The 14,158-nt window shown below is 46.4% G+C and overlaps 1 protein-coding gene across 8 annotated transcripts in view; it reads left to right on the top strand.

The window, feature by feature from the left end:
- Positions 1-3,956: 3,956 nt before the first annotated feature.
- N4BP2 (NEDD4 binding protein 2) overlaps positions 3,957-14,158 on the top strand; it is a 108,507-nt gene continuing 98,305 nt past the window's right edge. For all 8 annotated transcript variants that reach the window (XM_038008613.2, XM_008017595.3, XM_073012457.1 and 5 more), the window contains exon 1: positions 3,957-4,188. The gene's annotated coding sequence lies outside the window, so the exon portion shown is untranslated. The remainder of the gene's footprint in view (positions 4,189-14,158) is intronic.

The raw sequence follows: 14,158 nt of genomic DNA, 5'->3' as shown, positions 1-14,158 counted from the left end.
CTCGATCTCCTGACCTCAGTATTTGCCCGCCTTGGCCTCCCAAAGTGCTGGGATTACAGGTGTGAGCCACTGCACCTGGCCAACAATACTATTCTTAGTTGGGAATGAAAACAGTGTATCAGCCATTATGTAGAAGAGGAAAAAATCCTGACACAGATTTTCTTGATTTGCCGTATGTTTTGTCATAGAGTGATGCTCACTTATTCTTTCACTCAATAAACATTCATGGAGTGTTTATATTGTACAAGGCTGGGAGTTTGACAATGAGGAATACAAGGCTGAATGGGAAACTTCAAGGCATTGATGACCTAGTAAACGAGATTATAAACACATGAATAATTAAGCAGAACGCTTCAAGTCGTAATCCAAGTATAGGAATACAAAGGTGGCATAGATTATTAATATTTTTGGTTGGAAGGAAATCAGACTTATGTTCTAAACATAAACATAGACAATCATATTTAGAATTTAGCTGTTAAATAGACCAAATTTGGACTTAAGTAAATATAAAAGGTTTACTTTTGACGACTTGGCAGTTTTTTTTTTTTTTTTTTTTGAGACGGAGTCTCGCTCTGTCGCCCAGGCTGGAGTGCAGTGGCGTGATCTCGGCTCACTGCAAACTCCGCCTCCCGGGTTCACGCCATTCTCCTGCCTCAGCCTCCCGAGTAGCTGGGATTACAGGCGCCCGCCAACTCACCCGGCTAGTTTTTTGTATTTTTAGTAGAGACGGGGTTTTGCCGTTTTAGCCAGGATGGTCTCGATCTCCTGACCTCGTGATCCACCCGTCTCGGCCTCCCAAAGTGCTGGGATTACAGGCTTGAGCCACCGCGCCCGGCCTTTTTTTTTTTTTTTACAAAAATCCAAGACATTTCCCAAAATATAAACTTTAGTCTTTCCTTAAAGGTAAGTTTTTAATCTAAAACGCCAGGATTCACTTTAACGTATTAAGTAGTAGACATTTTACCATTCCTCAGATTTATCTGGCATTTTAGATAATTCAATATTGTCACATAATTCTAACAAGACCAATTGTAATAAAACCAACTGGAAGACTGAAGAGAGTGTGAGCAGGAGTGGCACCCACAAGATAGTCAATAATTCTTTTTTTTTTTTCGAGATAGAGTCTTGCTCTGTTGCCCAGGCTGGAGTGCAGTGCTGCAATCTCAGCTCACTGCAACCTCCGCCTCCTCGGTTCAAGCGACTCTCTTGCCTCAGCCTCCCGAGTAGCTGAGACCACAGATGTATGCCACCATGCCCAGCTAATTTTTGTATTTTTTAGTAGAGACGGGGTTTCACCATGTTGGCCAGGATGGTCTCGATTTCCTGACCTCGTGATCCGATCTACCTGCCTTGGCCTCCCAAAGTGCTGGGATTACAGGTGTGAGCCACCGTGCCAGGCCCTAATTCTTAAATGTCTTCTTTGAAATTTAAGGAAACACTGCCCGGCGCGGTGGCCGACGCCTGTAATTTCAGCACTTTGGGAGGCCGAGGTGGGAGGATCACCTGAGGTCAGGAGTTAGAGGCCAGCCTGGACAACATAGAGAAACCCTTCCTCCACTAAAAATACAAAAATTAGCCAGGTGTGGTGGCGGGCGCCTGCAATTCCAGCTATTCGTCGGGGGGGGGGGCTGAGGCACGAGAATCGCTTGAACCCGGGAGACGTAGGTTGAAGTGAGCTAAGATTGTGCCACCGCACTCCAGCCTGGGCAACAGAGCAACTCTTGTTACCCCCACCTCCGCAAAAAAAAAAAAAAAAGAAATTTAAAGGGACATGAACTTCAATGAGAATGAGCCTGATAAACATCCCAGGTACTAATCTAATGCTGATTAATGCTTCACCCTTTAAACGACGTGTTGTACTTTTCCCATTGGCTTAGAATTTGAACCAATAAGAAAGGAGGAAATCTTTATAAATATTCACAACCGAAGGCTGGTATTGCGAATGTTGAGTGAAGATTGCTTTGTTCTTCATTCGAGTCTCACTTTCAGAACTTTATGGTATTGATGTTCTTCTTATTGCCATAGTAAGCAACTTTAAAAACATTCAGCTTGGGTGTTTCTTTGTAGCTTGAAATATATTTTCCAATGTTAAGAAGAGTTTATTTCTTATTGTTCTGACTTAAGATGTGATGAATCCTTAACAAATGTTCAAAGGAAAATAATTTAAATGCCAGTTTTTATTATCATGGTGAACATATTTCAAAAACAAAATATTAATTTCCTCGACTTCTTTCAAGTTTATAATTACTAGGGTTCTTTCATTTCTAAAGTGGCATATATTACAGTTTTTAGTCTCTTATAATGGCTGTTTAGAAGCAGAGTTAATGTTAGGTTCTCAGCAACAGCTATTTATCTCTTGAGATTCTGGGTTATTACAATTTTTTGTTTTTGAAATTTAATAAAAGCATTAAGGAGTTTTTCCATAGTGATTTTTTTTTTTAAGGATCAACATGAAGTCTGTGATTTAACACTGGGACTCGAGACCTCTTATAAATACAAAATTCATACAAAAGGAAAAAATTGCCCTATTTTTCTATGTGGATGGTTTCATCAGAAAATTTACCATCTTGAGTTCTCTCCTTATATATTACTGGTTTCTTGAAAAAGCACTAGAATGTTCTCATTGTGAATAAGTGTTCCAGTTAGACCTAAACGACAAAAACCACTTGCACTTGCCCCAAATTTACACTCTGTTTAAAGCAACTCCCATAACAACCAACAATGTCTCTTCGATGCAAAGGGACACTTTGTCATGAGGTTATTTCGTTTCCCTATTCTGGAAAAAACCACTGCAAGTGGAATGAAAAGTAATTGCAAAGGGAGGGGACGGAGGAAGTAAAAAACAGGCAAAACCACAACCACCACCACCACCACCAACCAGAAAGCAAAGGTGAAAAATCTGCGTACCCTGAAAACACTAAACATTTCATATCAGAACCCAGAACAAATAAACCAGGGAAAGCAGAGTTGAGAGAAAAAAAAAAATGGTGCAGGCTTGGAGACGGACTCATACTACAGCGGTTGCAAGAGGGAAGCGTACGTCTTTGCTTTTTCTTGGCACCCGAAAACTCAAGCTCGAACTGGGGGCAAAGGCCAGCGGCTGCGGTTCCACCGGCTAAGGCGCCCACATTCCCCGAGCTCATACCGCACGCTGGCAGGGCTGATGGGGCTGGGCGGCCTCCCTCCACCCCGTGACCGTCGCCGACCCCTTTGTCTCCCCGTGGGGCTCCGAGGCCGCGCGCCCGGAAGCCTCCCGCGGGAGGGCCGCGCGCAAGGAGGCGGGTTCCCGTGCCCGCCGCAGCGGCCATGGCCTGGCCGGACCCTTGGCTTCCACAGCTCCAGTCAGGCAATGCCGAGGCCGGTCGCTCGCCTCGCCGTCCCTCCCAACTTGCAGCCCGGACCCCGCGCGCGTCAGGGCTCGCCCCAGCTCTGCTTTCTTCTCTCCCCTTGCCCCGCGAGGCCGACCTCGTGTTTGTTTTATTTTTTGGGGCTCGGGCGAGTGCCGAGGGCTAGAAACAGCTGTGGTTTACCGCGCCGCTTATTTTGGCAAAAATTCCGGGCCTGTTGCAGTGTTCCCCAGCGCCAAACAGCTCCCGCCTTCCCCCCCGGCAGAACCCGACACTTGAAGAAGGGCTTGCTCCTTCAGTCACCCCCTGACAAGAAAAGTGGGGACCACGGCCGGCTCTTGGGCGAGCCTTGGGTGGGCGGTGGGCGGCCAGAAGCCGCCGAACCGGCCGGGCAGGACTTGCTTGCCAAAGGGAGCGGGAGAGGTGGGAGTGCCCGCGGGCTCAGGTCACCCAGGTCGCCGCGCCGAGGCGGAGCTCGGGGACGAAGCAGAGGTCGTGGCGGACAGCCGGCGGGCTTGGGGGGGCGGTGGGCGGCGATCCACCTGGGCGACGTGGCAGCCATTGCCGGCGCCTCGAGACCCCTCCCCACACGGCCGCCCACCCGCCCTCTCGCGGCGGGCTTCTGCGCGGCTGCTCTTCCCCGGCCGGACGGAGAGCGGCAGTGTCTCCCCGCCAGGCGCGCTTGCCGCGTCTCCCCCGCGGCCGCAGCTGCTCGCTAGCCCTGCGCGGCGCGGGAGAGCGCAGTGGCGCCGGCGGGAAAGGGTTGCGGACCTGCGGCGCCGCGTTGTGCGCTAGACGACGCGGCCCCGGCTTCGACGCCCTCTGCCCGTTCCAGGAGCAGGTAAAGGCGGCGGGTGGGAGGCAGGGAGGCTGGTCCGAGGTGAGGGCCCTGGAGGTTAGGGGTCCCGGGGCGCCGAGCCGAAGCGGAGGGCCTGAAGCAGCGGCGGGAGGCGCGGCGAGTGAACCCCCAAGCCTTGAACGTGAGGCCCGGCGCGGGCCGCCTCCGATCCGACCTGCGGGCCCGGCTGCCCGGACGGAAGGGAAGTGAGGCGTCGGCGAGAGGCGGGCCCTGGCGCTCAGCCCGAGGCCGGGCGAAGGCGGGGGCCGCGGCCGCTTCCTTGGCCTCCCAGTGCCTGGCGGGCCTCCAGGCCCCAGACACACCCCTCTCGACCCCCCGAGGTTTCTTCCCAGATCTGTTCCCGCCAGGACCTGACCTTGCGCCCCTCCAGGCGCCTTCGGTGTTTGCCAGGCGGAGCCTTCTGGGAACTTCAGGCCACCTTCCTGAGCACGTAGTCCTAGCCGAGGCGTTTATTTACTCACTACAAGTCCAGACACAAAACCACTCACACGTTCGGATTTTGGAGACTGCAGGGAGACTTTCCCCTCCCCGGCATTTGTGCGTCTTTGGCCCTCGTCCCGCCTCCCCTGCCCCCTCCTGCAACTTTGACCCTCACTGGAACCCTTCTAGAGCCCCTCTCTCATCGGAGCCCTCTATGAGCCGTTTGTTTGGAAATTCATTCTCAATAGAGTGAGTCATCTTAGCGGGGGCACAGTTTATCCCTCATGCGCTTTTGGTTAAAATAGTTTTTTTTTTTCTTCCCCCACCCCCCGAAAGAGAGCTAGAGTAATATAATGTAGATGACAGGTCAGTGTCAGTGTTGGCTTCAAAAGCTCTTCCTTTCGGCGGCAGTCTTTGTAACTAGGATCTGATATTTGTGGTACGGACAGGTTTGTACACATTCTCGCCATGCAGTGGTTGTAATGTCTCCATGGCACAGTTCTGGCTTGAAGGCAGGATTGGCTGCTTTTTCTACTCGACATCTTTGAGCCAATCAGCAAGGGCTGCTTGCCTGGAGACTGGTTAACTCAGTAAAGGTGGCGATTGGTTGAGCTCCTAGAAGAAAATCCTGGAGATGAACCTAGCCTCTCAGAAAACAATGACTGATTTGCAGCTGTATTAAAAAAATGTTTTCTTTAAATCCCAACATCAGCCTTTTCACTCCGTTTTTATTACTTCCAGTGTTTTTCTTTCAAACACCAGCTGTCTTTTGTAACTCGTTTTAACTCTCATCCTTTAATTTTAACTAAAAGACTTCTTACGCGCTTTAGGAAATGTAAACATCGTGCTTTCTGTGTTTTGATAAACGTGGTTCCATCTGCCTTTCTAACATTGTTTATGGCTAAACGTCAGAAATAAACAGTTTAGAGTTTCGCTGCCAGGACCTTTATTATTTAAGTGCCGTGCTAGGACGGGGGGTTGGAGTGAGGGGCTGTAGTGGTGAACATGGTGGGAAGAATAGGAAATAAATGGCTGCTCTTTTGCAAGGAGGCTACAATTTAGTTAATGAAAAAAGACTAACATGTAAAACAATAAAGACTAAAGCAGTAGAAATCAGCACGCAGTACGTACGAATGCCAGTTTGTATACCTGTTGACTTTAGTTGATTTGGAGAGGAGATAGAAGTACTGTACTTCATAGAAAAAGTGGGCTTAAATTATGGTAGAGGCATGTTTTTTCCTTCATTAAAGTATATTAAAGTAGGCATAGTATCTTGTTTGTACATAGTAGAGGCTAAATATCACTGTAGTTGCATGCTTTTTAAAAATATTTGAATCTAAATACTGTTACATAGTTTAATCTTATTTTATTTTATTTATTGTTTTGAGACACGCTCTGGCCATATCGCCAAGGCTGGAGTGCAGTGGCACTATCTCAGCTCACTGCAAAGTCTGCCTCCCGGGCTCAAGCCATCCTCCCACCTCACGCCCTAGAGTAGCTGGTACTAGAGGCGCAAGCCGCTACGCCCGGCTAATTTTTGTATATTTTGTAGAGGAGGTTTCCCCATGTTGCCCAGGCTGGTCTCAAACCCCTGAGCTCAAGCAATCCGCCTGTCTCGGCCTTCCAAAGTGCTGGGGTTACAGGAGTGACCACCATGACCGCCCGGCGGTTTTAAAACCCTGATTGTTTTCCTTTTAAAACTTCCCTTTTCATCATGATTAGCCATGATTATGCATGTCTTTTGATATGCAAAGCAGCAACCATTTATTAGTCAATGAATTTCAGAAATATAGCTACCTTCCTTCACTTTCCTTTCAGCTTTTTATATGCAAAATCATATTATAAGTCTTGGGAAGAATCAGTTGTCTATTAAATGCCTTTAGAAGTAGTTTATGTTAGGAATTTAAGAAGAGATTGAGCATTTTTTGTGTATGTATGTATGTATTTTGAGACAGACCCTCTGTCGCCCAGGCTGGAGTGCAGTGGCACTATTTTGTCTCAGCCTCCGGAGTAGCTGGGATTACAGGTGCTCAGCACCACACCTGGCTAACTTCCGTATTTTTAGTAGGGATGGGTTTTTGCCATGTTGATGAGGCTGGTCTGTAACTCCTGGCCTCAAGTGATCTGCCTACTTGGCCTCCCAAAGTGCTAGGATTACAGGCATGAGCCACCCCTGCCTGGCCTTAGATTGAATACTTTTTTGATACCTACCTTGCCTGATAATGAGTAAGCATACATCAAGCCATATATCGTTATCAACCTCATTGCCCTCGTCCTCATAGTAATGAAGTGGCATACATATATATATACACACATGCACACCAGGTGCTGTTTTAAGCACTTTACATATGTGATTGTATTTAATTCTTACAACTCTGAGATTTGCACTATTCTTACAGAGGAGGAGACAGAGACTGAGAAATATTAAGAAAGTTGCTGAAAGTTACCTGACTAGTGTGTGGGAGTGTTATGTATGTATCAGGGAGGTTTCAGTCAAACCTAGATCTTTATGACCCAAAACCTTATTATTATTTTTTTTTCTTTTTTTAAAGAGACAGGGTCTCACTATGTTGCTCAGGCTGCTCTCGAACTCCTGGGCTCAAGCAATCCTCCTGCCTCAACCTCTCAAGGTGCTGAGATTACAGGCATGAGCCACTGTGCCTGCGCTTTGGGAGGAGTATTTTACTTTCTTACCTGAGAGCTTGAATCTCTCAGCATTGCCCTCCAGAAATTATTTTATTAGAACTGTACATCTAGATTGTGGTTAATCAATTCTCTCTGAGCTCTCATACTTTATTTTATTTTTTGAGATGGAGTCTCGTTCTATTGCCCAGGCTGGAGTGCGATGGTGCGATCTTGGCTCACTGCAACCTCCACCTCCCAGGTTCAAGCAATTCTCCTGCCTCAGCCTCCCAAGTAGCTGGGATTACAGGTGCACACCACCACGCCCGGCTAATATTTTTATTTTTAGTAGTGACGGGGTTTCACCTTGTTGGTCAGGCTGGTCTCGAACTCCTGACCTCAGGTGATCCACCCGCCTTGCCCTCCCAAAGTGCTGGGATTACAGGTGTGAGCCACTGCATCCAGCCACACATACTTTAAAAATTAAAAGAGCCTTTTATAAATTTATGTGGCTAAGTAGCTAGATTTTTTTTTTTTTTTTTTTTTTTGAGACAGCGTCTCCCTCTGTTGCCCAGGTTGGAGTGCAGTGGCACGATTATAGCTCACTGTAGCCTTGAATTCCTAGGCTCAAGGGATTCTCCTGCAATAGCCTCCCGAGTAGCTGGGAGTATAGGCCCATACCGCCATGCCTGGCTCATTTTTAAAATTTTTTTGTAGAGACAGGGTCTTGCTGTATTGGCTAGGCTGGTCTCAAACTTGTGGGCTCAAGTGGTCTTCTCACTTCAACCTCCCAAGTTGCTGGGAATATGGGCCTGAGCCACCATGCCTGGCCTGTTTTTCTAAATGTGGATTGTGTGACCATATCCTTTGATCATGTATTGGCTGCTTTTCTTTTCTTTTCTCTTCTTCTTCTTTTTTTAAAATTTAAATTGAGATGGGATGTTGCCATATTGCCCAGGCTGGTCTCAGACTTCTGGGCTCAAGTGATCCTCCCACCTCGGCCTCCTAAAACCCTAGAATTACAGGTGTGAGCCACCATGCTCAACTGGGTATTTTTCTTAAAACTTTATGCAAGTCCCAGATATATGGTTATTAGTGTCTTTATTATTATTATTTTTTTTGAGGCGGAGTCTCACTATGTTGCCCAGGCTGGAGTGCAGTGGCACAGTCTCGGCTCACTGCAACCTCTGCCTCCCAGTTTCAAGCAATTCTTCTGCCTCAGCCTCCCGAGTAGCTGAGATTACAGGTGGCCACTGCCATGCTTGGCTAATTTTTGTATTTTTATTTTATTTTATTTTATTTTATTTTATTTATTTATTTTTGAGATGGAGTCTCACTCTTGTTGTCCAGTATGGAGTGCCATGGCATGATCCCAGCTCACTGCAACCTCCGCCTCCTGGATTCAAGTGATTTTTCTGCCTCAGCCTCCCAAGTTACTAGGATTATAGATGCGCGCCACCATGCCCAGCTAAGTTTTGTATTTTTAGTAGAGATGGGGTTTGGCCATGTTGGCCAGGCTGGTCTCGAACTCCTAACCTCAGGTGATCTGCCTGCCTCGGCCTCCCAAAGTGCTGGGATTACAGGCTTGAGCCACTGTGCCTGGTGTATTTTTTTTTGTTTTTTTGAGATGGAGTTTCGCTCTTGTTGCCCAGGTTGGAGTGCAGTGGCATGATCTCGGCTCACTGCAACCTCCGCCTACCGCGTTCAAGTGATTCTCCTGCCTCAGCCTCCCAAGTAGCTGGGATTACAGGCGCCTGCCACCATGCTTGGCTAATTTTTGTATGTTTGGTAGAGACGGGGTTTCGCCATGTTGGCCAGGGTGGTCTGGAACTCCTGACTTTGGGTGATCCACCCACCTCGGCCTCCCCAAGTGCTGGGATTACAGGAGTGAACCACCAGGCCTGGCCATTGGTGTCGTTTTTTTCTTGAAAATATTTTCATTAATTTGCTGCTTTATTTATTTATTTTTTTGTTTTGTTTTTGCTGCTTTATTTTTTGGTTACTTTTTTTTTTTTGAGACGGAGTCTTGCTCTGTCACCCAGGCTGGAGTGCAGTGGTGTGATCTTGGCTTGCTGCAGTCTCTGCCTCCCGGGTTCAAGCGATTCTCCTGCCTCAGCCTCCTGAGTAGCCGGGACTGCAGGTACCCACCACCACGCCCGGCTAATTTTCTGTATTTTTAGTAGAGACGGGATTTCACCGTGTTAGCCAGGATAGTCTAGATCTCCTGACCCTGTGATCCTCCTCTCTTCAATATCTCTTGAATCTGTTCCTTTTCCCTATCCTCACTGCTGCACTCCTACTCCGTGGTTAGTATCATCTCTCACCTGGGTTGTTGCAGGAGCTTCCTAACAACTCATCCCTGCTTTCAGTCTTCCAATTCATTTTTCCCACTGTGGCTAGAGTAATCTGTCTAACACATTTGAGCATGTAACTCCTCTGCTTAAAACTTTTTTTGTGACTTTTCATGGCCTTCAGGGTAACTTCTGAACTTCTTTTTTGTGTGTGTGTGTGTGTGACTTCTGAACTTCTTCACTTGGTTTTCAGGATCCTTATCTCATGATTTGGATCTTTATTGACACTTGGCTGTCAGTGTGCTAGCCCTATTAAGTTCCTTGTATTTCTCCCTGAAGGGATCAGAGTTCTTAAATCTATGCTTGACTACAGAAGCTTCTATCTGTCTGGAATACCTTTCCTAGTTTGCTCCTTACCCTCACTTTTGTTTTGTTAACTCACGCTTGTCTTTCAGGTCTCAGCCTAGGTGGTAGCTATAGGAGAAAGCCCTCGGATACTTCAAGTCTGGGTTACATGGGCATCTTCTTTGTGTCCTTAGCACTCCGTGTTCTTTTATTGTGATTGCTTGCTTATTTGTCATCTCACCACATAGCGATAAATGGACTGTCTTAAAAAAAAATGATGTGATTTGCACGGAGTGTATTGAAAGAGAATGAAATAGTAATTTTGGGGTTTATCTAATAGGGAGAGGAAAGGGACATTATATTTGATAGATGAAAGTTTTCTAAGGCAGAGAAGGCATACCAGGCTCTTTTATAGCCTGAATGAAAAATATCCATTGATGTCTAATTTTTATCAATTCAGATCCTCTATTTTATTAGGACTTTTTGGAGTTCAAGTGACAGAAATACAGCTTGGAGTAGCCTGTAGGGGAACCTTATTGGTTCATATAACCATATAATAGACATTGGATGGATAGAGATGGCCATGAAGAGCTAGGGTGGGAACTTTCCCATAGTTGGGACCTTTCCATACTTACACTCTGTGCATACTGGCTTCATTCCTTTTACTGCAAATATGTTTCTTCATATGGGAAACCTGGTTCCTGGCAGCACAGGGGTATCAACTAGAACCTTGACCAAATCTAGCATTTAAGGGGATGAAGTATTATGCTTAGTTCATTCTAGGTTGTGTGATATGCTCACTTACATGACAAGGAATCTATTAGCAAAAAGCAGAGCAGACCTTGAGTAGAGGAGGGGATGGAGTTCTGGGCAGACATAAAGAATATCCACTTTAATTCTTTTTTTTTTTTTTTTGAGACGGAGTCTCGCTTTGTCACCCAGGCTAGAGTGCAGTGGCCGGATCTCAGCTCACTGCAAGCTCCGTCTCCCAGGTTCACGCCATTCTCCTGCCTCAGCCTCCCACGTAGCTGAGACTACAGGCACCCGCCACCTCGCCTGGCTAGTTTTTTGTATTTTTAGTAGAGACGGCGTTTCACCATGTTAGCCAGGATGGTCTCGATCTCCTGACCTCGTGATCCACCTGTCTCGGCCTCCCAAAGTGCTGGGATTACAGGCTTGAGCCACCGCGCCCGGCCCACTTTAATTCTTTATAATTTTATTGATTTATTTATTTTTAATTTAATTAATTAATTAATTAATTTATTTGAGATGGAGTTTTGTTCTCGTTGTCCAGGCTGGAGTGCAATGACGTGATCTCGACTTACTACAATCTCCGCCTCCCCGGTTCAAGTGATTCTCCTGTCTCAGCCTCCCGAGTAGCTGGGATTACAGGCATGCATCACCACACCCAATTAATTTTTTGTCTTTTTAGTAGAGACAGGGTTTCACCATGTTGGCCAGGTTGGTCTCGAACTCCTGACCTCAGATGATCCTCCCGCATTGGCCTCCCGAAGTGCTGGGATTACAGGTGTGAGCCACCATCCTGGCCGATTTTATTTATTTATTTAGAGAGATGGGGTCTCACTATGTTGCCTAGGCTGGTCTTGAACCCCTGAGCTCAAGTGATCCTCCTGCCTCAGCCTCCCAAGATGCTGGGACCACGCGTGAACCACTGTGCCTGTCCTCATCCACTGTAATTCTTAACCACCTTTCTGATTATGAATTTATTTTCATTGGTACTTTATTTGTGGTAAAGAGATGCCCTGTAACATGCACCTGTGTATTCCAGGTACTAAAATGCTAAGTCCAACATTTTAAAGAAGTTGGCCTTTTGGCTTATGCTAGCTTATAACAAGTATTTATTTATTTATTTTTTTGAGACAGAGTCTCACTGTGTCGCCCAGGCTGGAGTGCAATGGTGTGATCTTGACTCACTACCACCTCTGCCTCTTGGGTTCAAGCGATTCTTCTGCCTCAGCCTCCCGAGTAGCTGGGACTACAAGCACGTGCCACCATGCCCAGCTAATTTTTGTATTTTTAGTAGAGACGGGGTTTTGCCATGTTGGTCAGGCTGGTCTCAAACTCCTGACCTTGTGATCCTCCCGCCTCAGCCTCCCAAAGTGCTAGGGTTACAGGCGTAAGCCACCATGCCTGGCATTAACAGGTATTTATTGAGCTCTTGTTTGCTAAATAAAACACTTATCTGCAAGATACTTGCAGACTAGTAGTCTCAACAAGTAAATACAAAGGTGCTAAGATAGACAGATGTCTAGGGTGCACTGGGAGCTGTGGCTAAATCATACTTTGAGATAGTGGGAAACTTTCCTAAAAGAAAGTAAATTGAACCAAGAAATATGGGTTGGGTGTGATGGGGTAGAGATGGAGTCTCGCTCTGTCGCCCATGCTGGAGTGCAATGGCGTGATCTCGGCTCACTGCAACCTCTGCCTCCCGGGTTCAAGCGATTCTCCTGCCTCAGCCTCCTGAGTAGCCGGGATTATAGGTATGCACCACCACACTGGCTAATTTTTGTATTTTTAGTAGAGATGGGGCTTTACCATGTTGCCCAGACTGGTCTCGAAATCCTGACCTCCTGATCCACCCACCTCAGCCTCCCAAAGTGGATTATAAGGGTGAGCACTGTGCCCAGCTGGGGTTAGAGGGACTTTCAGGCGGAGCATGTATAAGGCACAGAGCTGTGAAATGGGCTACCTTGTGTGGGAAACAAATAACTAGATACAGGTGGATTAAAGAGTACCTGACGAGAAGTAGAAGAGGAGGCCAAAGGTAGATAAGGGATCACGTCATAGAAGTCCTTGAATGCTTTATCACAGAGTTGGAACTTGATCTTGAAAGCTATTCTATAGCTTTCACTGAAGGAAATTTAAGCTGGACCTCTCAGGTTTGAAGTGCCCATGCAATATTCAAGTGGATATGTCTGTCAAGCGGTTAACTATATTGGGGTTTGGGAGAAAATTATTGACTGGAATCACACTTTTAGGTATTGAAACCGTGGATTTGAATGGACCTAGAAGAGGTGAATTGAACAAAAGATTAGGAACAGAACCTTAGCAAGCAATGGCACTGAAAAAAGTGAGCAGAAGGCAGGAAATCCATGACAGAGACCAAGAAGGGCCAGCCAGAAAAAAACCAGTAAATGCTGCTTGGGGTGGATTGTATGGGGTCAAGGAGTCAACAGAAAAAAGTTGAAACAACAAATATAAACTACTTTCATTTTAAGAAACTGAAACTGTATAGGAAATAATAGGAGTTTGGTTAGTCTGATCATTATCAATTGTGTGTGTACAGAGAAAATAAAATTGCTAGACAGTTCTTCCAATGCAGGGATTTGAATTTTTTTAGAATTTTTAAGGACAGGTAGGAGCGGATGGAGGCTCTTTTGGCGGTGTTTGGGAGGTAAGAAGTGGGTGACTCGGGGCATGGATATGATACATACACAGTCACTGGGGAGTACAAGTACCTAGTAGAGTATTTTGCATATGGTTTCTGGACCTATAAATATCTAGTAAAGCATTTTTTTTTTTTTTTTGAGACGGAGTCTCGATCTTTTGCCAGGCTGGAGTGCAGTGGCGTGATCTTGGCTCACTGCAACCTCTGCCTCCTGGGTTCAAGTGATTCTCCTGCCTCAGTCTCCTGAGTAGCTGGGACTATAGGCGCACACCACCACACCCAGCTAATTTTTGTATTTTTAGTAGAGACGGGATTTCACCACGTTGGCCAGGATGGTCTCAATCCCTTGACCTTGTGATCCGCCCACCTTTTTTCTCAGGGGACCCGGAGTTAATTACTGATTATGTCATTGTAATTAAATTTAGTTCATTTCTCAGGATTTCTATTTGTGATTTTCTTTCTGTTTTTTGTTTTGTTTTGTTTTGTTTTTGTTTTTTGAGACAGTGTCTCACTCTGTCGCCCAGGCTGAACTGCAATGGCATGATCTTGGCTCATTGCAGCCTCTACCTCCCAGGTTCAAGCAATTCTCTTGCCTCAGTCTTGCAAATACTTGGGACTACAGGCATGTGCCACCACACCCAGCTAATTTTTGTATTTTTTATTGGAGATGAGGTTTCACCATGTTGGCCAGGCTGGTCTTGAACTCCTGACCTCAAGTGATCCACCTGCCTTGGCCTTCCAAAGTGCTGGGGTTACAGGTGTGAGTCACCGCGCCTGGCCCTGGTCTGTTTTTGAGTCTATCTCTCTTGAGTGAACATTCTGTTTCTCTGCTAAATCACCTCTCAATTTTTTTCTTGCTATGTGT

The sequence above is a fragment of the Chlorocebus sabaeus genome, chromosome 27 (genome assembly GCF_047675955.1).
Source record: "Chlorocebus sabaeus isolate Y175 chromosome 27, mChlSab1.0.hap1, whole genome shotgun sequence".
In the NCBI taxonomy this organism is placed as follows: domain Eukaryota; kingdom Metazoa; phylum Chordata; class Mammalia; order Primates; family Cercopithecidae; genus Chlorocebus; species Chlorocebus sabaeus.
This window is presented reverse-complemented; position numbering and strand designations above follow the sequence as displayed.